This window comes from Scyliorhinus canicula, chromosome 9 (assembly GCF_902713615.1).
Source record: "Scyliorhinus canicula chromosome 9, sScyCan1.1, whole genome shotgun sequence".
Classification (NCBI taxonomy): domain Eukaryota; kingdom Metazoa; phylum Chordata; class Chondrichthyes; order Carcharhiniformes; family Scyliorhinidae; genus Scyliorhinus; species Scyliorhinus canicula.
Genome location: NC_052154.1, coordinates 134,867,190 through 134,891,530, shown reverse-complemented (window position 1 = coordinate 134,891,530; position 24,341 = coordinate 134,867,190). Strand labels below are relative to the sequence as shown.

At 45.1% G+C, this 24,341-nt stretch overlaps 1 protein-coding gene across 6 annotated transcripts in view; it reads right to left on the bottom strand.

The window, feature by feature from the left end:
* Window positions 1-24,341, bottom strand: part of LOC119971726 (diacylglycerol lipase-alpha-like) — a 513,684-nt gene that overhangs the window by 468,108 nt on the left and 21,235 nt on the right. For 3 of the 6 annotated variants that reach the window (XM_038807682.1, XM_038807675.1, XM_038807677.1), the window contains exons 2-3: window positions 19,665-19,749; window positions 17,041-17,166 (exon numbers count right to left, since the gene is read on the bottom strand). The exons of 1 other annotated variant lie outside the window; for it this stretch is intronic. The gene's annotated coding sequence lies outside the window, so the exon portion shown is untranslated. Of the gene's footprint in view, window positions 1-17,040; window positions 17,167-19,285; window positions 19,419-19,664; window positions 19,750-24,341 lie in introns of those variants that run through there. 2 more of the 6 variants (XM_038807676.1, XM_038807680.1) reach the window with 2 other exon arrangements.

Sequence of the window (24,341 nt, the reverse complement as noted above, 5' to 3'; positions counted from 1 at the left end):
CCCCAGACACTTGTATATATCCCCAATTCTTTCCTCCCCTTCCACATCCGGAAGCAGCAGTCGCTCCAGCAGGGTATTTGCCGACAAGGGGCAGCATGGTAGCACAGTGGTTAGCACAACTGCTTCACAGCTTCAGGTCTCAGGTTTGATTCCCGGATTGGGTCACTGTCTGTGTGGAATCTGCACGTTCTCCTTGTGTCTGCGTGGGTTTCCTCCGCGTGCTCCGCTTTCCTCCCACGGTCCAAAGATGTGCACGCTAGGTGGATTAGCCATGCTAAATTGCCCTTAATGTCCGAAAAGGTTAGGCGGAGTTACCGGGTTACGGGTATAGGGTGCTCTTTCCAAGGGCCCATGCAGACTCAATGGGCTGAATGGCCTCCTTCTGCACTGTAAATTCTATGTTTCTATAACCTAGGGAACCCCCTCCTGAACTTTCGCACAAAATTTCTAACCTGCAGACACCTGAACTCACTCCCCCTCGGCAGGTGTACCCTTAGCTCCTCCAGACTAGTGCACCCTTCCTCCAAATACAGATCCCTCACCTTGACTAGCCCCATTTCCCTCCACCTCCTGTATACACTATCTATCCCCCCTGACTCAAACCCATGACTCTGGCACAGCAACGTTAACACAGACATCCCTTTCACCCTAAAATGCCTCCATTGATTCCACATCTTCACCATGGATTGCACCACCAGGCTCCCTGCATACCTATTGAGAGCCATTGGCCATGCTACCGTCACGATAGCCCTCAAACTGGACCCCTTACAAGATTCCTCCTCCATCCGAACCCACTCTACTCTTCTCCTTCCCACCATTGACGCACCTTATCCACATTCGCGGTCCAATACTAACAAAGCAGATTCGACAACGCCAACACCCCCCTGCTGCCTCTGCCTCTGTAGCAGGGTCCAGCTGACCCGCGACACCTTCCCCGCCCATACAAAGCCCAAAATGGTCATGTCCAATTTCCGAAAAAACGGCCTTTGGTGCAAAGATCGGTAGAGCCTGAAAAATAAACAAGAATCTCAGCAGAGTGTTCATTTTCACCACTTGGACGCTCCCCGCCAAAGTCAACTGCAGTGTATCCAACCTCTTCAGATCCTCCCTGGCCTCCTCCACCAGCTTCGTTAAGTTCTACTTATGGAGTCCCTCGCTACCTGAATCCCCAAATACCTAAACCTATCCCTTGCTACCGTAAATGGCATCCCCCTAAATTAGCCCACTGTCCCAGCTCACTCAACAGGCAAATATCGCTTTTCCCTACATTCAGTTTAGACCCCGAGAACCCTCCAAACACCATAGCAGGCCCATAATCCTTCCCATACTCTCCAGCGGATCTGAAATTGACCAGCAACAGGTCATCAGCAAAGAGGAACACCCGATGTTCCTTCTGTCCCCTCATAATCCCCTGCCACACCACCAACCTCCAAAGAGCCATCGCTCTATAGCCAGTGCAAACAGCAATGGCGACGGTGAGCACACCTGCCTCGCACCCCTGTGTAAGTCAAAGCTTTGCAAACTCATATTATTTGTCCACACACTCACAAAAACCTCGAACGAGTATCAATCCACCGGATCAAATGCCTTCTCCATGTCCATGGACACCACCAACTCCGGTACCAGAGCCCTCGACGGATTCATCACCACATTCAACAGCCGTCTTATATTACTCGCTAGCTGCCTGCCCTTCACGAAACCGGTATGATCTTCTGCAACCACCCTCGGGACACAATCCTCCACCCACCCAACCAACAACTTAGCCAATATTTTCACATCCGTGTTCAATAGTAATATGGGCCTATATAACCCACATTCCACCGGGTCCTTCCCCTTTTTCGGGGTTAGCGTGATTACCGCCTGCGCATCGTCTTCGGCTGCTTAGCCTTCTCCAGCGCTTCATTAAACGCCCCCATCAGATGTGGGGCCAGGTCCGTCGCAAATTCCTTATAAAATTCTGCCAGGTATCCATCCATCCCTGTGGTCTTCCCCGACTTCATACCCCTGATACTATCCAGCACCTCCCTCAGCCCCAGGGACTCCTCCAATGCCTGCCTCTTTGCTTCCTCCACCTGGGAAAATTCCAGCTCATCCAGAAACTGCCCCATGTCCCCCTCCTTTCCCCCTGGGTCCACCTCCCTGGTAATACTCCCTAAACACCGCGATTATATTCCCGGCTCCGACACCACTTCCATAGTCCGTATCTTCAATAGTCCCCTGGACGCTGCCATATTGCACCCCTCTTGCTCTACTGCCCTCCTCGTCATCAACCTGTCAAACCGCCCCTGCAACCTTTTCCTCCTCGCCAATCCCTCCGCGGTGGGCACCCTTGAGTACTCCTTGTCCACCTCAGAGATAACTATTCCCACATACTCTGCCCCTGACACCCCAACCAAAACCTCACGACTCACTACAAATGAATCAATCCTTGAGTACAGCTTATAGACTGTATGAAAAGAAGGAATACTCCCTTCCCCCTGGGTTCTGAAAATGCTCTGGATCCACCATACCCATCCTCTCCATAAACCCCCCAGCTCCCTTGCCATTCGTACCCTACCCATCGACCTGGGGCTCAACCTGTCCACCCTCGGCTCTAGGACACAGTTAAAATCTCTTCCCATGATCAACTGATGAGAGGTCAAATCCGGGAATGCTGGCAGCAACCCCTCATGAAATCCACACCATCCGATACTTGGGGCATTTAAAATCTCTTCCCATGATCAACTGGTGCGAGGCCAAATCCGGGATTGCTGCCAGCAACCCCTCATGAAATCCACACGATCCGATATTTGGGGCATACATATTTATCAACACGACGGGCGCTCCTTCCAATACTCCACTCACAATCACATATCTGCCACCCGGATCCCTCACCTCCTTCGCACCCACAAATCCCATTTTTTGCTAATTTCCATTGCCATGCCCCTCGATTTCGAATCAAACCCCGAGTGGAAAAGCTGCCCCACCCACCTCTTTCTTAACCCAACCTGGTCCTTCACACGGAGGTGCGTCTCCTGCAGATAAACCATTCCCACTTTCAAGCTCCTAAGGTGCACGAACACCCGCGACCTTTTAACAGTCCCATTCAGTCCCCAGACATTCCATGTTACCAGCCTTATGCCTCCAATCCCCTTTATCGTCCATCATCATCCCCTCCCCCTCTTAATTCCACCCTATATTTAGCCCATCCCAGATGGCCACTTTCTCCTCCCCTGACCATGTCATCTCTCACCTCTTGCCACGTCGCAACATCCCCCCCACCCACCTCTCTCGGCCTTCTCTCCAACCAACTCACTTCCTTTCACTAGCATTACTTGCTAGCGTGGCAGCTCCTGCCCAAAGGCACCTCCCAATTACCTCCCTTCACCCTCCTCAGCTCAAGGAAGGTTCTCTGCTGACCTTACCCTCCCCCACCCAAACAAAGACTCCTCCTGAACTACAGGCTGCCTCCCCAAAAGCAAACAAACAAATGCTAAACACAAGGCAGTCCCACAAAACAAGAGGGGGGATGGGAACACCCACCCCTGCCACCCCTTACAATCCCAACAGTAAACTGCAAACCCAAAAAAGGACCCCCTCCAAACCCGATGGGACGATCATCCCCCAATCCCAACCCCCACTTCAAACATATTCCCAACCATTTTGAAGTGCCAGCACCCTGGTTCCCAAGCATTGTCCACTGAGTTCTCCCCCAGTTTATGCTCTTAATGAAGTCTTCGACGACTTCTGGGGTCTCATTAGTGTCCCGTTAGCAGAGATGTACAGCAAGTCAGTGGGGAGGGGCAAGCATCCTCCTACGCTGTGCCAGGCGTTTATCTTTTTGAAGAAAGAAAAAGTCCCGGTGCAAGTCGTACCGCCTGATATTGTTCTTAAATGTTGATGCAAAGGTGAAGGTGCTGGCAGTGCGGATAGAGAACCATGCATCGGGGGTGGTAGGGGAGGATCAGATGGGGTTTGCTATCGACCAATATCAGAGGCAATGGAATGTGATAATGACGCCCTCGACGGACCGGGAGGTGGTTGCGTCTATGAACGTGGAGACGGTGTTTGATGGTGGACAGGGCCGTACTTATTCGAGATGCTGGGACGGTTCGGGTTGGGCAGGAGTTTGTCGAATGGGTGAGATAGCTGTATAGGGCTCCAAAGGTGAGTGTGCAGACCAATAGTTTCAATTCGGAGTATTTTGGGTAACACCGGGGGACGAGTCAGGCATGCCCACTCTCCCCTTTGCCCTAGTGATTCAACAGCACTTAGAGCTTTGAGGGGGTGGCAGGGCATTGAGAGGAGGGGTGGAGCACCAAGTCTCTTCATGCTCTGGTGACCTCGTTATATATTATGAACCCGGTTGAAAGTTTCGACAGGATTATGGGGATTTTAAGAGAGTTCAGTCTTTTTTCAGGTATAAGCTCAATATGGGGAAAAGTGAGGAATTCCCGATCAATGCCCGGGAGTACCCAATTTTTTTTTTCCACTTAAGGGGCAATTTACCGTGGCCAATTCACCTACCCTGCACATCTTTTTGGGTTGTGGGGGTGAAGCCCCCGCAGACACGGGGAGAATATGCAAACTCCACACGGACAGTAAACCGGGTCCAGGATCAAACCCAGGTCCTCAGCACCGTGAGGCAGCAGTGCTAACCACTTGTGTTTCTCTTTCAGTGTCATCCGGTCTTTCTTCCCAAATCATTTTTTTGGGGGGGTGGTACGGTTAATATCTGCCTTTATATGGGCAGACAGATCTCTGAGAATTCGGAGGGTTGTCTGACAGACAGAGAGACAGTCGGTGGATCTCGAGTTGCCAAATTTGATATCTTATTACTGGGTAACTAATACAGAGATGCTGCTGGGATGTTGTGGGGAACCAGGAGTTACCTGGGTGTAAATGGAGGCTGAGTCATGTAGGGGGTCTAGTTTGGGTGCACTGGCATCTCACCAGGAGTTACATGTGGCAGCCTGGTATTGATGTGGTTTTCGATAAGCTGTCAAACACCATCAACTGTGGCAACTGAAACAAATGTTGCCTGATACAGCCCCACTGCAGCTTTGGGAATGAATTGGCCAGCCATGGAGTTTCAAAAATTCGCTAGTACCAACAGTATTTTTTTTTACTCGTTCATGGGATGCGGGCGTCGCAGGCTGGTCCGGCAATTATTGCCCATCCCTAATTGCCCATGAGGGGAACGTTAAGATTGTTGTGGATCTTGAGTCACATGTAGGCCAGACCAGGTAAGGATGGCAGTTTTACTTCCCTAAGGGACATTAGTGAACCAAAGAGGGTTTCAGGGCTGGTTTAGCACACTGGGCTAAATCGCTGGCTTTTAAAGCAGACCAAGGCAGGCCAGCAGCGTGGTTCAATTCCCGGACCAGCCTCCCCGGACAGGCGCTGGAATGTGGCGACTAGGGGCTTTTCACAGTAACTTCATTGGAGCCTACTTGTGACAATAAGCGATTTTCATTTCATTTGAATTCCAGATTTTTATTGAATTCAAAGTTCATCATCTGCAGTGGCGGGATTTAACTGGGTCTCCAGAGCATTACCCTGGGTCTCTGGTTAACTAGTCCAGTGACAATACTACTGCGTCACACATCAGAACTGCATCTTACTATCCAACACCAAGCGGACTAGCCAAGAAAGCCATCCAAACTTTCAAGTCTGGCCTAAAGAAATTGTCAAGAGCAACCTCGGAAACTAAAGTCTCAGGCTTCCTTCCGAGTTATTGCACCACTCCACATGCAACAGCGGGAGTTCCACAAGCAGAACTGCTCATGAAATGTTGTCCCAGAACGAGATTGAGCCTCTCGTTTCCAAGTTTTCTCGGGAGGGGAAAGACTAGCCAAGGTGCTCCAAAAACAAGCCAAGATTTGCATAGAAGAGCAAAGATTTATGGTGGATGAAGTCATATAAGTGGAGAACTTTGGTCATGGACCAAGTTGGATCCCAGGAATTGTCTCGGAGACAGGACCCTTTCATGTCAAGTAGACACAGAGAGGGACAATCATTCATAAACACATGGACCATTTGAGTAGAAAAACAGTAACAGTCAGTGTTCCCATCAAGCAATGTTTTCAGACTTCCAGTGATGGCACGTAGGGAATAGTCACACATGAGGTGGCTCCCGCATGGGTACTTTGTTTTTGGTCCTTTTCACCCAGTTTCTGGGTTGTGTTTGGGATGAAACTTGAATAACTCGATGGGGTAAGAGTCTCACACAAGAAAAATGTCCAGAAGGTCTAGGTCCAGGAAGCCAGAAACTAAAGGATTATGTCCGATTCGGACGTCTCCCAAGGCTCGCCTGTCGAGAAAATGGCGGAGATCGCAGCCATGACTCAGGTCATTTCATTGACGATCGAGAGGCATCTTGGCAGCAGAATTCAAGAAACAGTGTGAAGCTATCTCCAAGGATATCAATAGAGATATCCATGGCATTGGCTCAAATTTGTTCAACGCGAGCGGAGAAAGACAAAATGGTCAAGGCGCATGGCAGTGCTACAGGGTGTGGAGGCGGATCTTTCGGACCTGAGTGACCGGATTGTTTCGCTGGCAGTTGAGATGGCGATGTTGGCCGTAGTTAACAAAACACTGTGGGCCAAGGTGGATGATTTGAAGAATCACTCCAGGAGGCAGAATCTTAGGATTGTGGGGCTGCCGGAGGGAGTAGAGAGCCCAAAGCTGACCAAATATATGTCAAAGATGTTTGGGAAGATAATGGGGTACGGGTGGAACGTTGGACACACCGGTCACTCCGGCAGAAACCCCGTTCAAGCGAACCACCAAAGGTGATACAGAGAAGATAGGAGAAGGAGGAAGCCTTTTGGCCCTTTGAGCTTGCTCTGTCATTCATCATGATCATGGCTGATCATCCAACTCAATAGCCTAATCCTGCTTTCTACCAATAGCCTTTGATCTCATTCTCCCCAAGCAGTATATCTAGCCGCCTCCTGAATATATTCAAAGTTTTAACATCAACTACTTCCTGTGGTAATAAATTCCACAGGCTCACGACTCTTTGGGTGAAGGAATGTCTCCTTATATCTTTCCAAAATGGTTTACCCTGAATCCTCAGACTGTGACCCCTGGTTCTGGACACACCCATCATTGGTAACATCTTCCCTGCATCTACCCTGTCTAGTCCCGTTAAAATTTTGTAATCTCTATGAGATTCCGCCCTCATTCTTCTGAACTCCAGCGAGAACAATCTCAACCTCGTCAATCTCTCCTCATGTGACAGTTCCGCCATCCCTGGAATCATTTTGGTAAACCTTGGCTGCACTCCCTCGAGAGCAACAACATCCTTCCTCAGAGAAGCAGAACCAAAACTGAACACAATACTCCAGGTGTGGCCTCACCAAGACCTTGTATAATTGCTGCAACACATCCCTGCTTCTATACTCAAAACCTCTCACAATGAAGGCCAACATATCATTCGAAAGGGAAAATGCTGGAAAATCTCAGCAAGTCTGGCAGCATCTGTAGAGAGAGAAAAGAGCTAACGTTTCGAGTCCAATGACTCTGTCAAAGCTGTTTTATCATTAGCCTTCTTTACCGCATGCTGAACCTGCATGCTTACCTTCAGCGACTGGTGCACAAGGATACGAAGGTCCCACTGCACACTGCCCTCTCCCAATTTACAACCATTCAGGTAGTAATCTGCCTTCCTTTTTTTGTTTCCAAAGTGAATAACCTCACACCTATCCAAATTATACTGCATCTGCCATTGATTTGCCCACTCTCCCAACCTATCCAGATCATGCTGTAGGATCGCTGCATCCTCGTCACAATTCACCCTCCCGCCTAACTTGGTATCATCTGCAAACTTTGAGATGTTACATTTTGTTCCCTCATCCAAATCATTAATATATATTGTGAATAGCTGGGGTCCCAGCACCGATCCCTGTGGTACCCCACTAGTTACTGACTGCCAATTTGAAAAGGACCCATTAATTCCTACTCTTTGTTTCCGCTTTGCCAACCAGTTTTTTATCCACCTCAATACATTTCCCCAATCCCATGTGCTTGAATTTTGCACAATAATCTCTTATGAGGGACTTTGTCAAACGCCTTCTGAAAGTCCAAATATACCACATCAACTGTCCTGGTTACAGCTTCAAAGAATTCCAACAGATTTAGCAAGCATAATTTTCCCTTCATAAATCCATGCTGACTCTGACTGATCCTGCCACTGCTTTCTAAGGATGTTCCGCTATAAAGTCCTTGATAATGCATTCAAGCATTTTCCCCACTACTGCTGGTTAGACTCACTGGTCTATAATTCCCTGCTTTCTCTCTACCTCCCTTTTTGAATGTTGGAGTGACGTGAGCTACCCTCCAATCTGCAGGGACAGTTCCAGAGTCTATAGAATCCCGGAAGATGACCACTATTTCCAGAGCCACCTCTTAAGCACTCTGGGATGCAGATTCTCAGGCCCTGGGGATTTATCCGCCTTCAATCCCATCAATTTTCCCAGCACGTTTCTCTACTAATGTTGATCTCCCTCAGTTCTTCCATCTCACTAAACCTTTCATTCTCCAGTGTTTCTGGTATCTGATTTGTGTCCTCTTTTGTGAAGACAGAACCAAAGTATGTATTCAATTGCTCAGCCATTTCTTTATCCCTTATTATGCATTCCCTGTTTCTGTCTGCAGGGGGCCTACATTTCTTTTGACCAATCCCTTTCTCTTCACATATCGATAGAAACACTTGGTGTCAGTCTTTATATTCCCTGTAATCATCAGGTTCCACAGATGCCAGGAAAAGGAATGAATTCTGAGTTGGGTGAAGCAGCATCCAGGACTACAAATAGGAGGGCCACTCCATCAGGCTCTATCAAGATGAGGGAGCGGAGCTGGTTGGCTGAAAAGGCAGACAACATTTAACAAGGCCAAGGCTGGGTTATACAAGAGTGGAGTGAGGTTTGGGGTGGTATACTCTGCACGTCTCAGAGTGACTTTTGATTTGAAGGATGCGCCAGAGGAGGCTGAGGTTTTTATGAAGCAGCATGGGCTGAGGGGCGAGTTAATTGTGATTTATATAGGTACTTGTTGGGGAGGACATGTGTTGCGGGGTTTCTTGTTCAAGTTTTTTTTCTATGTTTATTAAAGTTGGAAGTCGATGGGGGACTTGTTGTTAAGGCTTTTTATTTATCTTAATTCTGGGCAGGGGCTGTCCTGCTAGCTGAAAAAGTTGGCTAAACTCCCAACGAATACAGACCCTGAGTCCTCAACCGTTCCTCATATGACAAGCTCTTCATTCCAGGGATCATTCTTGTGAACCTCCTCTGGATCCTTTCCAAGGCCAGCACATCCTTCCTCAGATACGGGGCCAAAAACTGCTCACAATACTCCAAAAGGGGTCTGACCAGAGCCTTACATAGCCTTAGAAGTACATCCCTGGTCTTGTATTCTAGCCCTCCCGACATGAATGCTAACATTGCATTTGCCTTCCTAACTGCTGACTGAATCGGCACATTAACCTTAAGAGAATTGTGAACAAGGACTCCCTAGTCCCTTTGTGCTTCTGATTTCTTAAGCATCTCCTCATTTAGAAAATAATCTATGCCTCCATTTCTCCTTCCAAAGTGCATAACCTCACACATTTCCACATTATATTCCATCTGCCACTTCTTTGCCCACGCTCCTAGCCTGTCCAAGTCCTTCTGCAGCCCGCCTACTTCCTCAATATTACCTGTCCCTCTGCAGATCTTTGTGTCATCTGCAAGCTTCGCAACCGTGCCTTCAGTTCCTTCTCCCAGATCATTAATGTATATTGTGAAAAGTTATGGTCCCAGCACTGACCCCTGAGGCACACCGCTAGTCACCGGCTGTCATCCTAAAAAAGAACTCCAACAGATTTGTCAGACATGACCTATCCTTGACAAAGCCGTACTGACTCAGTCCTATTTTATCATGCACTTCCAAGTACTATAAGTCACATAAGAACAATACTAAGAGGGTGGAAGGACGAGGCTGCTGGATTCCATCCTAGAGGTGGACCAGCAGTACTCGCTTTCCCCTGTACTGGAGTGGTTGGCGAGGAGGAAAAAGTTGCAGATGCAATTCGAGCTACTCTCAATGCGTAGAACAGTGAGCCAGCTGCAACTCGTGAGGGGGACATTTTATGAGCATGGAGAGAGACCAGTCGCCTGTTATCACACCAGCTGAGGTGACAGGTTGCCTCCCGAAAAATTGTACAGGTAAGGGACTTAGGTGGCAGCTTGATTTCCACCCCATCAAAGATGTGTTTCCAGCTTTTAATCGTAGTCTGTACAGATTGGAGCCCCGGGAGGAGAGGTTGCTCATGATGCAGTTTTTGGAAGGGTTGTCTTTCCCGGTGGTGGACAGAGAGAGCAGGGAGGAGTTTCCGACCCTTTAGGTCACAAGGAGATTATGAAGCGTCATGATTCAATGCAGTTGGGCAAAGCTCTGGGACGGGATGGGTTTCCCATCGAATTTTGTGAGAAATTTGTGGAGCAGTTGATCCCATTGATATCAGATATGTTTAACGATTCCATATACCAAGGGAGTTTTGCTGGCTTTATTGGCACAGGCCTCTATTTCCCCGATTTTGAAAAAGGACAAGTACCCTACAGAACGTGGGTCGTATCAGCCCAAGCATTGTTAAATGCCGATACTAATGTTGTTGGCTAAAGCGTTGGCAATGCAGTTGGAGCCCTGTCTTTGAGGGATAATTTCAGAAGAACAGACGGGATTTTACAAGGGTCGCCAGCTATCGACCAATATACGCTGATTATTAAATATCATACTATCCCTAATCTCCAGCGCCCGAACTGTAGGTGATTGTTTCAATGGACGCAGAAAAAGTGTTTGATAAGGTCGAGTGGGGGTACTTGTTTCAATGGACGCAGAAAAAGTGTTTGATAGGTTCGAGTGGGGGCATTTATTTGCAATTTTAGGAAGGTTTGTTTTGGGCCAAAGTTTATATCTTGAATTGGCTTGTTGTATAGGATTCCCACTGCGAGTGTATTTACTTGGATTATTTGGATTTGGATTGCATTATTTTCAGCTGGGATGGGGGAACGAGACAAGATTGTCCATTGTCTCCGCTTCTGTTCACCTTGATCAGACCGCTGGCCATAATTTTGAGATCTTCCACTGAGTGGAGGGAGAGTGGAGGAGGATAGAGAGGAGAAGGAGAGCATAGGGTGTCCCTGCATGCAGATAATCTGCTTCTTCACATCACGGAACCAGTTTCCACAAAGGAATTTTGGCTCCTTCTCGGTATAAAAGTTAAATTTGGATAAGAACAAATACTTTCTGGTAAACCCCTTGGGAGGAGAACCAACCTGGGGATGGTTGCCTTTTTCGTCTTGCCAGATCTAGCTTTTGTTTTCTGGGAATCCGGGTAGCCCACAATTGGGCTTCGCTTCATAAACTAAGTTATGCTAGTCTGGTGAGTTGGGTTAGAACTGATTTGCAGAGGTGGGATAAACTCCCCCTGTCATTGGCAGGTAGGGTTCAGATGGTTAAGAATGTCTTTGAAATTTTTATTTATTTTTCAGTGTCTCCCGATTTTTCTCAGAGGATACGAGAGAGAAAGAGAAAGAGAGAGAGAGAAAGAAAGAAAAAGATAAAGATAAAGATAAAGAAAAAAAGAAGGAGAAACCAAGAGAGAGAGAGAGAGAGAGGGTTCAGGTCCTGGAGAGGTTTAAGAACCTGTTTGTGGAGAGTAGGTTGCCGGATTTGAGGAGCTGATGAATAAATTACAACTCCCGAGGTCTAATTTATTGAGGTATTTCAGATCCATGAATTGCTGTATACGGCGACTTCTTCAATTCCCTTGGCACCTTCACCCACCCTCTTGAATAATTTCAGAAAATTATGGCCAGATCTCATTGGCGGAGCAGGCTCCATTGGATGAGTTGAGGAAGTGGGAGGGAGAGCTGGGTCCGGGTTTTGAGGGAAGTGAGGCTCTTCACAGGGTCAAATTAATCGCCTCCTTTGATCGGCTTAGCTTGATTCAATTCAAGGTGTTGCACGGGGCGCATCTGACCAGGGCGAGGATGAGTGTTTTTTTCTCAGGGTTAGAAGATAGGTTCGAAAGATGTTCTTGGGGACCGTTGAATCATACCTATATGTTCTGGGCCTGTCCTAAACATATAAGCTTTTGGGTCTCCTTCTTTAACACTATGTCAGAGATTCTTGATATCAAAGGGGAGCCTCTATTTACATGGTTTCAGACTCACCAAAGCTCCAGACAGGGGCCTTTGCCTCGTTGATAGCACGGAGCTGAGTTCGGCTAGAGTGGAGTTCTCCTACTCCGCCCATTGCCTCAGCTTGGTTGGGAGATCTAAGGGAGTTCCTATACCTAGAGAAGGTCAAGTATTCCATTAGAGGGCCGGCTGAAGGGCTCTACTCGAGATCGCAACCATTAATTTTCTTTTTGAGAGAGCTGGTCACCGTCAGTTATTAGGGGGTAATGTCTCTTTGTTTAGTTAGAGGGAGATGGGAGGGGCTTAGTGGAGTTATTAATTTTTGAAGTTGATTTTAATATCTTGTACATGTGTAATGTTCTATTTTGTAATAATGAAAATATTTTTTTTTGCAAAATATACATTTTTCTCAAATTTTTTCAAATCCATAAGCACCAAAGTACCTGATCAACATGTTGGACATAATTATGTCTCTGTTGAAGCAAATAGCAATGAACTGCCTGTGCCAAGAGAAGTATCCTTTATTACAGTTCATGTTAACATTGATACTGTGGAAGCATCTCAAACTATAGAATTATGCCGCTTTATCAGAAGCAGAAAACTCCCTGAAAGACTGGATTTATAATTATTGAATAGATCTATATAATGTGTAATTACAATTCAGGATCAAGCACAGTGGCTAGCACTGCTGCTTCGCGGCACCGAGGACCCGGGTTCGATCCGGCCCCGGGACACTGTCCATGTGGACTTTGCACATTCTCATTTCTGCGTGGGTCTTACCCCAACAACCCAAAGGTGTGCAGGGTAGGTGGACTGGCCACATCAAATTGCCTTTTAATTGGAATTTCTATTTTTTTTTAGAAAGATTTCTCAGGACTAAGTACAAATGTAATTATTTCTCAGAATTTGATAGATTGTTTGCTATTCACTTGTATAAAGCAATCTGGTAAATAAGCAAATATAGAAAGGAATTAAAGCACGTGGGATGTGGTGATTATCACTTTAAGACCAGCCTTACTGGGTAAGGATCATGTCTGAACAAACAATCAACATCTACCAAGGGGAAAATTTCTGATGGGAGAAGATTTCCTAGTTCGCAGGAGTATAAAATGGACTAGCAAGAAACATGCAGCTAATGAAGCAACCTTGTTACTATAAGTTTATTTGCTCAACGTAAGAAGCCTCTGCGAGTATATCTTCACGGTGACCATGAAATTATCATTGATCGTTGTAATTATCTATCTGTTTCACGAATGTACTTTAGGGAAGGAAATCTGAAATCCTTACTCAGTCTGGGTGACATGTGACCCCAGACTCATAGAAATGTGGTTGACTCTTAATTGCCCCGGTCCGAAATGGCCAAACAGCAGCTCAGTTCATGGGGCAATTAGGCATGGGCAACAAATGCTGGTCTTGCCAGTGATGCTTACATCCCATGAAAGAATAAAAGGAAAAAAAGTGAGAAGCAGCCATCCAGGTTTAATGGGTCTTGGTCAAGTCAACCGACCCTGAACCTGAGACCCGCTCCACAAATTCCACAATTCGTCATCTGACTTTAATACACAATGTTTACTCCATCAATCAATAAAATCTTTAAGTGGCTTTAAATGTGTCCATGAGAAAAAAGAGAAAGTACTCGATTCCACCAAATTCAGATTGGTTGAAAGAGAATAGCCTTGAAACTTTCCAGAAAAAGTTTTAAAGATAATACATTACATTAAAGGAAATGGCTTATAAGAATGCCAGAAAAAAAGTGGTAAGCTTGAGGATTGGTCACCATCTTCAAAATGGTCCCGTACTGCTACTTCATCCATTTGCCCAGCTTCATTTCCGAAGACTAAATCTAAAATTACATTGCCTCTCATTGGGCTGTTACGTGTTTGCTGAAAAGTTGTCTTGAATGCAATCCAAACATTTTGTGCCCTCTGTGCCCTTCACACTATTTGTGGCCCAATTTATATTCAGGTAGTTGAAGTCTACAACGATTACTGCCCTATTGGTTTTGCACTCAGAAATCTGCCTACATATTTGCTCTTCTAACTCCTGTCCACTCTTTGGGGATTCATAGTACGCTCCCAGCTATGTGGCTGCCCCCATTTTGTTTCTGAGCTCAACCCCTATGGCATAATTTGATGCTTCATTTAGCATATCATCACACCTGCACTCTTTTACCAATAATGCTACACCCTCACATTTGTATCCCCTCTGTCCTGCCCGAAAACTCGATATGCAAGGATGCTATTTTTACCCCTCCTTAAGCCAAGTTATCATTATAACGATATCATTCTGCCACATGTCTATCTATGCCCTCAGTTCATAGGATTTATTTGTTGTACTCCTTGCATTTACATATAAACCTTTTAACACTGCAAAATTCCTGTCCTGTATACTTTTTAACCTGTACTTCTTCCATCTTTCAGTCACTTACTAATTGGCCAACTCCTGCTCCTTGCTCTGAATTTACCCTTAGGTTCCGAGCTCCCCGACATCGATATTAAACACCCTCGATTAGCACTAGCAAATCTCCCTATGAGGATATTCGCCCTGGTACTGTTCAGAGGTAGACCATTTGGCTTGTACAGGTCTCACTTGCCTCAGAATCTGATGGCCTCCAGCCTACTACACCAGCTTTCCAGCTACATTTTAAGTTGCTCAGTTCTCCCGTTTCTATACTGACATGCACATGGGACTGGGAGCAATACTTATTTACTGCTTTAGAGGTCCTGCTATAAAATCCCCTTCCTAGTTCCCGAAAAACTGATTTTAGGACATAATTTCCCTTCCTAGTCATTGATGCTGACGTAGACCACGATCACTGGCTGATCATCCTCCCCAGAAGAATGTCTTGCAGCCATTCAGTACCATTTGACTCTGGCACTGGGGAGGCAACATACCATCCTGGAGTCACATCTGTGGCCACAGTTCCGCTAACAAATCCCATTACTAATGCTCTTCCTCCTCCCCTCCTGTACAGCAGAGTCACCTGTGCTGCCTCAAATGTGGCTCTGACTGCGCTCCTCTAGTATCCAAAACGGAAAACCAATTGGCAAGCAGAACTCCAGGGGACTCCTGCACTATCTACCACTATCTACCTAGTTTTCTTGGAGTGCTTGACAGTCGCCCATTCTCTTTCTGTCACTATGCTCCTAAAGTACAGCGTAATTCATGTTGCTCTCTAACTTGCGGATGCACCACAGTGACTCAGATACATGACTGTCTCTGTTGCGCCCACATCAATACAGGCTAAAGTTTGATTCCCCGACAAACGAGTCAAGATATTTTTGATGAATTTAGTTCAGAAAACAAAAAATCTGCTTGCATTTCTAAAATGGCTACTATGCAAAACTGTTTTACTACATTGCAAGGCACTAAAGAAAATCACAAAAGAGCCACTCACCTACATCAGCACTTCAGTCAGAAACAAATACATAATATGATGAAAGAAAACCTTTGTATTTCCATTATTTTGGAGACTAAAAGAAAATTGCAGCCTACACAAAACATGCTTTCAGCCAACAAATCAAAGCATGCAATGTAAAACACTGTTTTTTATTGAATACATAACTCTTTCTCCAATCAGGCTAAACTTAACTTGACAAATCACACTGAAAGTAATGCATTTCCTGGAAATATTTAGGAATAAAGTTGGCTAAACCATATTAAATGAATCTCCCCAGATTTCTAATTTGCATAAGATGATACACACATTATTGGAGATGGAATGCTAGCAACCACAAATAGGCTATTAAATTCCTGTGACCCAACTGTCTGGAAGAGTAATTGCATTCAAATATACTGATAAAATTCTAGTTATAGCGCATGTAATTTAAATGTGGCTGCGTAAATATCTCATGACACAAACCACCATTCACAAAGTGACTTATATCTCTACCTCCAGCAGAACTGTAGATACACATCAATGTTCATATAGATAGCACTTGCATAAAAAGCAAAGCTGCAACTTTAACATGGTGTACAACCTGTGCACAGATTTGTCTTGTTTTTTCGCCAATGGAGTGAGGGCTGAAGTTTGAATATGTCCTACATTTAGGGACAGCCAAGTGCACATCAATGCAATAATCGATTGCCATTTTTTTCTTACCATGAGCAGGCTGGGGATTTTGTGCCACAGGTACCCAATCCTATACTATTGTGCGTCAGGTCTGTATTTCTATTCTTTTCAGTTTATTTTTTGCTTGGCATTTACTGGAAGCAGCAAATGATGCAATTAATCTTCAATGTATTCCTTTTTCTATCAAATATCTGGCCAACCCAAGTAGCATGATTTCCTGGGAGATAAATGTTTTAATTGCAGTCCTGACCACATTTGGGAAATGTCAAGTGTTCATCACTGCAGACTACAGACAAAAGAAAACAGAAAATTGTGTATTTGGAATCTGACAGAACAAATAAACTTGCATACCAAAACAAGAGATGCACCTCTTTAAAGATTTTTTTTTAAATGTTGTTGGCCGTATGATGTGCTATAAATTTAGTTGCCAATCTACAGTAGCACGGCTATTGTTGGAATGAAAAGTTAAATATCTACGCCCAAGAGAACGTCATATGTAGGTTGTGCATGGCTTTCAGGGAAAAACATCACCATTAAATAATGAGAAGTGATTTTATCTACTAGAATTCTGCTCAAAAACTGAATTTATATTATATTTGGGTTATTGGTACATCGCCCATTGCACCGCTGCACTGAATTTAAATCAGATAAAAAGAAAATGAGAGTTAACTTTCCAATAGAACATTTAATGCCATCCCAGGATGGAATTAAAGTTTAAATTTCTTATTCTGATATTATAAGAATACTAATTAGCTAACAAACACTATATATTTCTACATAGTTACTTCTGGAACATTGTACCTTGTCAACATATCGTCCCTTGAATATTTCCCTCCAGAAACAACTTCACAGATTTTTTATCATAGCCTCCAGTTCCTAACTATACACTCATATATTTGCTTTGTTTCTTTGCAGATCAGGCAGCATCTGTGGAGAGAGAAACAGAATTAATATGAGAGTATTATCAGTTCTGATGAAAAGTCATCAAACTGAAATGTTAACTATTTCTTTCTCCTCAGATGCCACCTGACCTGCTGAGTATCTCAAGCATTTCAGGTTTTATTTCAGTTTTCCAGCAACCACAGTATTTTTATGAAAAGCTATGCATTGCTACCTTTCCTCATTTATTGGAGATGCAATTGGATAGGTGATTATCTCTGCCAGAGTTATAACTTGACAAGTTAAACATCACTGAAATAGACAGCGGCTGATATGTTCTAATACCTCTTTCTCCAAAAAAATGTGTAGATCACTTCAGGTGAACAGTATATATGAACAGAAGAGAAATACTATTCATATTACAATATGTTATCAAGGCAGAATAAAGCTTTCTTCCAATATTTGACTTCTCCAATGAACAATCAGTGCTTCAAATATTAACTTGTTTTTCATCTATTGTAACTGTTATTACTTCAGTTCCATCTTACACTGTAAACCCATGTTCATGGAAATAAGCATTTTCCACAAGCACAACTATATCTCCTAATGCGTAGATCTACATACTAAAACATGCAACCTTATGTGATATAGAAACATAGAAAATAAGAGCAGGAGGAGGCCATTTGGCCCTTCGAACCTGTTCCGCCATTTATCACTATCATGGCTCATCATCCAACTCAATAGTCTAATCCTGCTTTCTCCCCATAACTTTTGATCCCATTTGCCCAAAGTGCTATATCAACTGCCCCTTGAATATATTCAAATGTTTTTGCATCAACTACTCCCTGTGGTAAGTAATTCCACAGGCTCCCCACTCTTTGGGTGAAGGAATGTCTCATCTCTGTCCAAAATGGTTTGCCCTGAATCCTCAGACTGTGACCCCTGGTTCTGGACACACCCACCTTTGGGAACATCTTCCCTGCATCTTCCTACCCTGTCTAGTCCTGTTAGAATTTTTAAAGTCTCTATGCTCCCCCATTCTTCCGAACTTCAGCGAGAACAATCCTAACCAAGTCAATCTCTCCTCATATGGCAGTCCCGCAATCGCTGGAATCAGTCGTCTGGTAAACCTTCACTGCACTCCTTTGAGAGAAAGAATATCCTTCCTCAGAAAAGGAGACCAAAACTGCACACAATATTCTATAGTGGCCTCACCAAGGCCCTGTATAATTGCAACAACACTTCATCGACTTCAAAATGTAGAAAGACTCGTACAACATTTCATTCAGTCTGGAACCAAGTAAGCTAATTAATTATTACAAAGTATATTTTTGTTACCTATCAGCAAAGAGTAAAGCAAGTAAAAATATTTGTTTCAAGATGCTCTCAAAATAAGTCAAAAGCTAAGTAACTACTTCCAAAATTTCACTGACATGGTGTTGCATGGCAACGACTTTTCACGGCATCTCTTTCCCCACTGCCTCAATAAGGAAATAGCATTAAGAAGGGAACTAAAGTTACTGGGTTACGATGCAGATGTCTTAATGAAAGGTTACTGAAACATCCTTCTTTGAAGAACAAATATTTTCGCAACAATCAGTAAGTGTTGTGTCTCAGAGTAACACCATTGGCTGGTGTAATGTCATGTGATACCCCATGGCGTTATCGGAGCGTTTCACAAGCTTTTTTGGTGTTCACCATTGTACCCTGTTTTTTTTTATTACTTAATCTTAGTTACAAAGCCAGGGCTCAGAGTGTGGACAGAGGCGAACCCCTAATCCAGCTCCTTGCCTGCTCCAAAAACCAATTCAAATCAAATTGAATCCAATTCATGGTCCTCATAAAGGAGACATACCAGATCTGAGCCAAAAGGCTCAATCTACGCTCAATCTTAGCCAAAAGGCCGAGAAGCGATCCATTGTACCCTGTTTGAGTAGCATCTTGTAAATAAATACTTTACACTGTTAGACGAACCCAATGTGTGCCACCGCTGATTCTTTCTATTACGGCTATAACAAAGAATAGAACAGAAAGTTAAATGTTACACCAGTTTCTTGGCTATATAATATTTGATTTTATCATGTGGGCAAGGACTAAAACAATGGCTCAGAATTTGTAATAGCAATAATAAGGCTGTCAGCATGTACTGTTGCTCTGGTGTACGCACAGGCTAAATGCAGAAAGTTGCTGCCAGTGATGCCATCTTCCTCGTCAAGGTACACTGCAGTAGTCCACACAGAAGGAATCCATTAGAAATCAGTGATTTTTCAGGCGTTTTAACTATTTGTACATTATTCGCACTGCAAGGATGCAACAAGAACATTAAAGGAGCAACCAAGTTTGTAATGGTACACTAAATCATAATTAATGTTGAACAAGTCATCTGGCCCTGAAAACCCAATTTCGTAAGTATAGAGTCTCAGTCCCTTTGAACATTTAAAACTGCAGATTTTTGTTTTTTTTTACAAAGTTTGTGATATAATATTTAGGTTTCTCCCTTAAACCATGTAAATGTCCCAATCTTTATTTCACTCTTTGCTTCTTACCTCCTGATTTTCTGCCTGAGAGAATTCTTCAATCCAATTGGCTGATAGGCCTGCCTGTGAACTGTCCCTGACCATCACAGACTCCCTGTTGAAGGTACCAAATTCAACATGACTGAGTAAATCTAGGTCATATTATATACTGTAATCTAAACAATCTTGAAACTCTTGTAGCCTTTTCAGCAAATGATAACCAGTTACTTATCCTCTCTGGTTTTACAAATATTTTTGGTTTGAGGTAAATCAATTAGTCTAAAGGCCCCTCTCACTCCATGTATGCATGTCTGCATACACTTTCCTAAGTAATTCACCCAGATCGAAAAAACAAAATGTTGAAAATAAATACAGCTATTAAAGCCAATCCTTGCATTCGATAGGTCAATTTTTGACTCACCACCATACTATTTACTTACTAGATGTCAGGGAAACAGCATGGCAAATCAGAGACAGTGCATTATTTGAGCGAGGTAGTGGTGAGGTGGAGATGCTAATTGCCAGTGTACATCTGGAACCTGATCTGTTTAAGATTATCAGGTGGACCTCAATTCAGGCAGCCATTCTCTCACCAAAAACAAATTCATATCAACCTGTAATTCTATCAGTCATTCTACCCACCTATAAACCATTTTGGTATAAGTCAACTAGTGACAATTTTTGGCAGTAGCTGCAGACGAAGAAAGCTGGAAACCAGGATTAGCACTCATTTTTTCCTTAATCTCTTGAGTTATGAGCTTTAAGGATTTAAATTACTTAATCTCCTTAATTCTCAAGAAACTTGCAAGCTGCTCCACTTCATTTTGAATGCCTCCACCCCTCTTCTTTAAAGGTTCTCCTACAGGTCTGACAACTAACTGCACACCAGATTTTCTACTCTGCAAAACAATATACTGCCCAGATGCAATGTGACTATTGTCAATAGCTTGTTTTTTGCATGCAAATGCTGCCAGAACACAAAAATTAATCAGGCCACCAAATACACCAGGGGAGCGAGGCAAGACCCCCAGTCAGTCAATCATGAAAACACACCAATTAGTTTGAAGTTACATGACAAATGCAGAATATAGAAATGTTACTGTTTCAAGTTGAGCGGAGCACTACTTTATCATGTAGGCATCTATACGACCATAAGACATAGGAGTAGGGACTTCCAATGGTGATCATTAAGTGAGAGGTCACACATAAGGTGGCTCCTGCCTGAGGACTTGATTTTTGGCCCTTGTTGCCCGCTTAGCGGGTGCTGTGCAGGTGAAAGTGTGATACAGTGGAGGAGTTAGGATTCCTCCTCCGGTGCGGGATGCCTAATGGTTACCAAAGGTGTGTGTCGAGTAAGGGGTCTCTTCGGACTCAGAAGACATGCGTGGCGCAGGAGGGGAAAACATGGTGGAGACATCTGTGGCATCGTTGCCTGCTCAGTGGACATCTGACAAGTTAATGGAGTTTCTGACTGAAGAGTTTAAAAAGCAAAGGCGGTCAAGGACGATCTGGCAAAGTGACTGAGCCAATTCGGCAAGCTCTCGCAAGTGTGGAGCAGCGGTTGGGAGGCGCAGAGTTCATCGATCCAGAAAGTGGAGGAGACGGTGACAGATCATGAGGACCCGGATTGCCTCCTTAAAAGCAGAGGCGATGATGATGGCAACCTGGCAAAAAATAATGAAGGCCAAGATCGACGACTTGGAATACCGTCCCAGATGACAAAATCTGAGGATCGTAGGGCTGCCCAACGGCATAGAAGGAGCAATGGAAAACAGAATATGTGGCAAAGATGATCAGGCAGCTGATGGGTGATGAGGGTCTTCGCACGACTTTCTGAAGTGGACAGGGCCCATCGGTTGCTGAAGAAGAAGCCCAGATTACGTGGGCCGCCGCGGGTGATCTTAGTCCGGAGACACAGGTACTTGGACAAAGAAAAGATTGTGAAGTTGGCAATGGAGACATGAGAGTGCAGGTGGGAAGGCCACACCGTTAGGATTTACCAAGACTTGAGGGCGGAACTGGAGAAAAGGAGGGCCGGGTTTAATAAGGCCAAGTTGGCTTTTTTTAAGAGCAAGGCGAAGTTTGGAATGGTGTATCCAGCCCGCCTGTGGGTCACACATGGCGGAGGGGGGGACCATTATCTCGACACGCTGGAGGAGGTGAATAACTTTATCAAGGGCAGCTCGGTAGCAAGCATAAATGCTTCACAGCTCCAGGATCTCAGGTTCGGTTCCCGGCTGGGTCACTGTCTGTGCGGAGTCTGCACGTCCTCCCCGTGTGTGCGTGGGTTTCCTCCGGGTGCTCCAGTTTCCTCCCACAGTCCAAAGATGTGCGGGTTAGGTGGATTGGCCATGCTAAATTGCCCGCAGTGTCCTAGGAAGTAAGGTGGGGGGGGGGGGGGTTGTTGGGTTACGGGTATAGGGTGGCTACGTGGGTATGAGTAGGGTGATCATTGCTCGGCACAACATCGAGGGCCGAAGGGCCTGTTCTGTGCTGTACTGTTCTACGTCTATGGCATGGACTGGCGGACATTTGAATGTATTGGGTGTTTGCACCTGTGCGGTGGAGTTTTGGATGTGTGTTTTGTTTTGTTTTCACTGGGATTTCCAGGTATATTTCTGTAGTATCGGTTACATTCTGCATTTGGGGTATGGGTTATTGATGTTTAAAAGCAATTGTTGGGATCGATTGGGGATGTGGGGGGGATGGAGGAGTGAGTGTGGGGATGGATTGGTATGGCGCAGAAGATTAAAATCAGGTTTGGGTAGGAGGGCTGTGTGTGGAGTTTTTGAAAATAACACTTGTGTTTCTCACCAGGTCACCCTGCTAGCAGAGATGCTGGTTAACGGCAGTGGAGCGGGGGAGAAAGCGGTGGCTGCTTATTTGGGGAGGGGGCAGGGAGAAAAAGAGGCAGGTTGTTTTGTTTGTTGGTTGGGATAAAGAGCTTTGAGCAGTTGATTTGCTTTGCTTTTTGGGATGGGGAAAGGGGTTGGTGGAGAAGAGACGAATAGTTGGTTTGAGGTCGGAAGAAGTGGAGTGGGGAAGAGGGGAAGGGTTATGGGGCTGTTGCTGATGGTGACGGTCTCTTTGTTGAATTGCTTGGTGGAGGGGGGTGGCGGCCATCTCGGGTAGGTCTGCAATCTGGGCGGGGCAGGGCCCTGTTAGATTCCCTTGGGAGTAAGATGTGACTAATCAGGGGCTTTTGTTTTGGGGAGGGGTGTGGCACTAGCCAGACTGGTCACATGGAACATGAGGGGATTGAATAGGCCGGTTAAAAGATCTCGGGTCGCCCATTTAAAGAGCTTGAAGGCAGAGGTGGTTTTCTTACTGGAGCACTCCTGAGGTTTCGCCATCAAACGAGGTTGAGGAAAGGATGGGTGGGACAAGTGTTCCATTCTAATAAGAGGACAGTCTTCTCGGTGGGTAATACGGTGGTGGATCCGGGGGGGCAGATATGTGGTGAGTAGGAGGCTGAAGCGACTCTTGGTTACTTTGGTGAACAGGTACGCAGTATTGCACCCAGCAACTCCCATGGAAGTTGGATGTTGGCGATAAAGCGGCATGTGGGAGGATAGCTGCTGCTATCGGAACCTCCGTGGAGTTTAATAAGAACAAGAACAAAGAACAATAAAGCACAGGAACAGGCCTGTCTGCCCTGCAAGCCTGCACCAGTCATGATACCAACCTTTGCCAAAGCCTTCAGCACTTGATTTGATTTGATGTCACATGTACCGAAGTACAGTGAAAAGTATTTTTCTGCGGCTGAAGGAACATACACAGTACGTACAGAGAAGACAAAAAGAATAATCAACAGAGAACATTGACAAATGGTACATCGACAAACAGAGATTGGTTAGTGCGGAACAAGGGGCCAAACAAAGCAAATGCATGAGCAAGAGCAGCATAGGGCGCCGTGAATAGTATTCTTACAGGGAACAGATCAGTCCGAGGGGAAGTCGTTGAGGAGTCTTGTAGCTGTGGGGAAGAAGCTGTTCCTATGTCTGGATATGCAGGTCTTCAGACTTATGTACCTTCTGTCTGATGGAAGGGTCTGGAAGAAGGCAATGCCTGGGTGGGAGGGTTAATGATAATGTTGTCTGCCTTATTGAGGAGGCGGGAGGTCTATACAGAATCAATGTGAGGGTGGGAAACTTGTGTGATGCGTTGGGCTGAGTTCACCACACTCTGCAGTTTCTTGCGATCTTGGACTGAGCAGTTGCCATCCCAAGCTGTGATGCAGCCGGATAGGTGGCTCTCTATTGCACATCTGTAGAAGTTTGAGAGAGTCGATGCAGACATGCCGAATTTCTTTAGCTTCCGTCGGACACTTCTTGGGCCGTATCCCTCTATACCCATCCTATCCATGTATGTGTTATGATGTGGAGATGCCGGCGTTGGACTGGGGTGAGCACAGTAAGAAGTCTTACAACACCAGGTTAAAGTCCAACAGGTTTGATTCAAACACAAGCTTTCGGAGCGCAGCTTCTTCCTCAGGTGAATGGCGAGGTATGTTCCAGAAATATTTATAGACAAAGTCAGAGATGCTGGACAATGCTTGGAATGCAGGCATTTGCAGGTAATCAAATCATTACAGATCCAGGGAGAGGGATAATCACAGGTTAAAGAGGTACAAATTGTCTCAAGCCCGAAGAAGATGTCGTAGTTTCTCCTCGACATCTAGAAACTACGACATCTTCTTCGCAGCCT